Raw genomic sequence first — 5,000 nt, forward strand, 5'->3', positions numbered from 1 at the left:
GGCAGTGATCACAACACGATAAGTTTTACTCTGCAAATGGAAAGGTAGAAGGGAAAATCGGAAGTGTCTGTATTACAGTATAGCAAAGGGGATTACAGAGGCATGAGGCGGGAGCTGGCCAAAATTGACTGGAAGGAGGCCCTAGCAGGGAAGACGGTAGAACAGCAATGGCAGGTATTCCAGGGAATAATGCAGAGGTTGCAGGATCAATTTATTCCAAAGAGGTGGAAAGACTCTAAGGGGAGTAAGAGACACCTGTGGCTGACAAGGGAAGTCAGGGACAGCATAAAAATTAAGGAGAGGAGGTATAACATAGCAAAGAAGAGTGGGAAGACAGAGGATTGGGACTCTTTTAAAGAGCAACAAAAGTTAACTAAAGAGGCAATGCGGGGAGAAAAGATGAGGTGCGAGGGTAAACTAGCCAATAATATAAAGGAGGATAGCAAAAGTTTTTTTAGGTACGTGAAGAGGAAAAAAATAGTCAAGGCAAATGTGGGTCCCTTGAAGACAGAAACGGGGGAATTTATTATGGGGAACAAAGAAATGGCAGACGAGTTAAACCGTTACTTTGGGTCTGTCTTCACTGAGGAAGATACACACAATCTCCCAAATGTTCTAGGGGCCGGAGAACCTAGGGTGATGGAGGAACTGAAGGAAATCCACATTAGGCAGGAAATGGTTTTGGGTAGACTGATGGGACTGAAGGCTGATAAATCCCCAGGGCCTGATGGTCTGCATCCCAGGGTACCTAAGGAGGTGGCTCTAGAAATAGTGGAAGCATTGGAGATCATTTTTCAATGTTCTATATAGATTCAGGATCAGTTCCTGTGGATTGGAGGATAGCAAATGTTATCCCACTTTTTAAGAAGGGAGGGAGAGAGAAAACGGGTAATTATAGACCAGTTAGTCTGACATCAGTGGTGGGGAAGATGCTGGAGTCAATTAGAAAAGACGAAATTGCTGAGCATTTGGATAGCAGTAACAGGATCATTGCGAGTCAGCATGGATTTACGAAGGGGAAATCATGCTTGACAAATCTACTGGAATGTTTTGAGGATGTAACTAGGAAAATTGACAGGGGAGAGTCAGTGGACGTGGTGTACCTCGACTTTCAGAAAGCCTTCGACAAGCTCCCACATAGGAGATTAGTGGGCAAAATTAGGGCACGTGGTATTGGGGGTAGGGTACTGACATGGATAGAAAATTGGTTGACAGACGGAAAGCAAAGAGTGGGTATAAATGGGTCCCTCTCGGAATGGCAGGCAGTGACCAGTGGGGTACCGCAAGGTTCGGTGCTGGGACCCCAGCTATTTACGATATGCATTAATGACTTAGACGGAGGGATTAAAAGTACCATTAGCAAATTTGCAGATGATACTAAGCTGGAGGGTAGTGTGAATTGTGAGGAAGATGCAATAAGGCTGCAGGATGACTTGGACAGGTTGTGTGAGTGGGCGGATACATGGCAGATGCAGTTTAATGTAGATAAGTGCGAGGTTATTCACTTTGGAAGTAAGAGTAGAAAGGCAGATTATTGTCTGAATGGTGTCAAGTTAGGAGGAGGGGGAGTTCAACGAGATCTGGATGTCCTAGTGCATCAGTCAATGAAAGGAAGCATGCAGGTACAGCAGGCAGTGAAGAAAGCCAATGGAATGTTGGCCTTCGTAACCAGAGGAGTTGAGTATAGGAGCAAAGAGGTCCTTCTACAGTTGTAGCGGGCCCTGGTGAGACCGCACCTGGAGTACTGTGTGCAGTTTTGGTCTCCAAATTTGAGGAAGGATATTCTTGCTATGGAGGGCGTGCAGCGTAGGTTCACTAGGTTAATTCCCGGAATGGCGGGACGGTCGTATGTTGAAAGGCTGGAGCGATTGGGCTTGTATACACTGGTATTTAGAAGAATGAGGGGGGATCTTATTGAAACATATACGATAATTAGGGGATTGGACACATTAGAGGCAGGAAACATGTTCCCAATGTTGGGGGAGTCCAGAACAAGGGGCCACCGTTTAAGAATAAGGGGTAGGCCATTTAGAACGGAGATGAGGAAGAACCTTTTCAGTCAGAGAGTGGTGAAGGTGTGGAATTCTCTGCCTCAGAAGGCAGTGGAGGCCAGTTCGTTGGATGCTTTCAAGAGAGAGCTGGATAGAGCTCTTAAGGATAACGGAGTGAGGGGGTATGGGGAGAAGGCAGGAACGGGGTACTGATTGAGAGTGATCAGCCATGATCGCATTGAATGGCGGTGCTGGCTCGAAGGGCTGAATGGCCGACTCCTGCACCTATTGTCTATTGTCTATTGTCTATAATCAACCACTTTATTTTGCCCGTCTTTGTGACTCCTCTTTGACACGTCGATCACCGCTGAGGCTGTTTTACCTGTTTCCCCTATGTACCGTAAGGTACACTCCTTACATTGAACTGCATACACCCCATTATTTCGCTCACGGGTTATCCTCTGTGCTATCCAGTCTCTCCTGTCACCCTGTTCTATGTTTTTGTCTATTACCCAGTGGGAGCAGGCCCCATATTGACATTAATTTGTAACCCTACTGCTCCCCTCGTCTGCTGGTTTTATCACCATCTCATGTTTATCCCTCAGCTCTGCCGTGGTCTCCCTCTCTTTTTTTCTGGTGAGGTTCGGCCTATCCTTTGTCATGGGCATATCCCAGGCTGTTTTAGTAACGTTCTTTTAAAACGTGTCGTGTTTGTTTGGCTTTACCCACGTTCCAGCATTAGAGGCCAATTTTTGCAATGTTTCCTGGGTGGGATTTGCCGGTTTTACAAATGGTGTCACTATCTCACCCTGCTTCCTGATACCCTTATGGGGTCGGCTCTGTTCTTGCAGAACCCTCGGGTGGTGCAGAGTCTGGGCCTTGTTATCAATATCTTGCCCTGCTTCCCGATACCCTTGCGGGTTCGGCTCTGTTCTTGCAGATCCCTCAGGTGGTGCAGAGTCTGGGCGGCATCGTCACCCAGCACACCGACGCCCACTGAAAATTACCCACGCACAGTGCGCGCCTGGAGCGGCAGTAGTTCAAACTACCCCTACCCCTACCCCTACCCCTACCGCTACCCCTACCCCTACCCCTACCCCTAACCCTAACCCTAACCCTAACCCTAACCCTAACCCTAACCCTAACCCTAACCCTAACCCTAACCCTAACCCTAACCCTAACCCTAACCCTAACCCTAACCCTAACCCTAACCCTAACCCTAACCCTGACCCTAATGCAGGCAGAGTTATTTATAAAGTGGCCCAGACTCTGCACCACCTGAGGGTTTTGTAACAGAACCAACCCCATAAGGGTTTCAGGAAGCAGGGCAAGATATTGATAACAAGGCGCAGACTCTGCACCACCTCAGGGTTCTGCAAGAACAGAGCCGACCCCATAAGGGCATCAGGAATCAGGGCAAGATATTGATAAAATGGCCCAGACTCTGCACCACCTGAGGGTTCTGCAAGAACAGAGCCGACCCCATAAGGGCATCAGGAAGCAGGGCAAGATATTGGTAACAAGGCCCACGGGGAAGGCGGCATACTTTGGGGTTATTTTGTAGTGAGTTTTGAAGGCATGTGCTAGTGTTACGCATACCGAGGGCGCGCAAAGTTCGGCGCGCCCGGGCCAAAACGCCTCTGCTGGCCGCGGCCGAGTCGGCCGACGGATTGCCACGGACTTGCTTGACGACCTGTCACTCTCCGTGCATCGGTTGCACGCCCGGTTCGTCCTTTCCATTTGTTTCATGATGTACACGCGGCAGGCGGAATATTTTAAAAGCACTGTTCTGTTCGAAGTGCACAATGGCCGTTGGGGCAATGCAACTGGGGGTCGGTCGACCGGCTGACGACGCCTGCCTGCCGATTTGGTTCACGATGTCCCCGCCGAAGGCGGCATACTTGAAAGTACTGCCGTTCGCGGCGCGCAATTTGCAGGGGGGAGGAATTGTTAGTGGACGTCTGTGTGCTGGGTGACGATGCTTGCCGACTTGGTTCATGCCGTCCACGCCGAAGACGGCGCCGTTTAAAGTACTGCCGCTCGAGGTGCACAATTTGCGGGGGAATTGTTATTGGGCGTCGGCGTGCTGGGTGACGATGTGGAGATGAGGAACGCCGAGCCAGATCTATCTTATTTGTTTGCTTGGGCCACTGGACTTTGCATGGGCTTTGCATCATTGTGTGCTACGTTAAATCACGGCCAATTGAGTGAGTATTTTTTATTCAACCACTCTATTTTGCCCGTCTTTGTGACTCCTCTATGACACGCCGATCACCGCTGACGTGTTAATCTGCGTGTTAGGTATCTCGGGGGTCAGTTGGACGGACAGATGTGTAAGGGTTTTGTTCGGAAGGATCGTTGAGTGTAAACGGTGAACGGGGGTTAAAGGCCCTGAGGTTTCAATCCTCTAAAGAATGTAAAAGGTCTGACGCGTTAGCTAGCAGCTAATGAGGTGAACCTAGCAGCTAATGAGGCTCTCTCTCTCTCTCACGGCCCCGGGACTCCCTCCCTCCCTCCTCCCTCTTGGAACCCTCCCTGCGTGGGGGGGGGGGGGCACGAAGAAAAAGAGGGTATAAGAAGAATCCAGTGGAAGGAGTAGGGACTGGGGGCGAGGTCAGACAGCCTATCCGGCTAATAAAGCATCATGAGGTTAGGTATAAACTCTGATGACTGCATAAACTCGCCCCTAATGGGGGGGGGGGGGGGGGGGGCACTCTCTCCCCCACCCCTCTCTCCCCAGTGCCACTCCCTCCGACCCCCCCCCCACTCTCTTCGTGTCGCTGGGCCCGCCCGGCACGGCCCCGAGGATCACTCCCCGCGCGGCAACGGGACACCGGGTCGCCGGGCCCGCAGGGTCGTCAGTCGGGCGGGGGGGGGAGGGTGGCCATGCCAGCAGCAGGAGAGGTTTCCAACGAACCCGCGACCGCAGCAGGACCGCCCGCGGCAGACATTTGGACCCAGCGGGTCCGTTCGGGATGGTTGCCGGGCCCGCAGCAGAGGTTTCCTTCC

This window comes from Rhinoraja longicauda, unplaced genomic scaffold (genome assembly GCF_053455715.1).
Source record: "Rhinoraja longicauda isolate Sanriku21f unplaced genomic scaffold, sRhiLon1.1 Scf000100, whole genome shotgun sequence".
Lineage (NCBI taxonomy): Eukaryota > Metazoa > Chordata > Chondrichthyes > Rajiformes > Arhynchobatidae > Rhinoraja > Rhinoraja longicauda.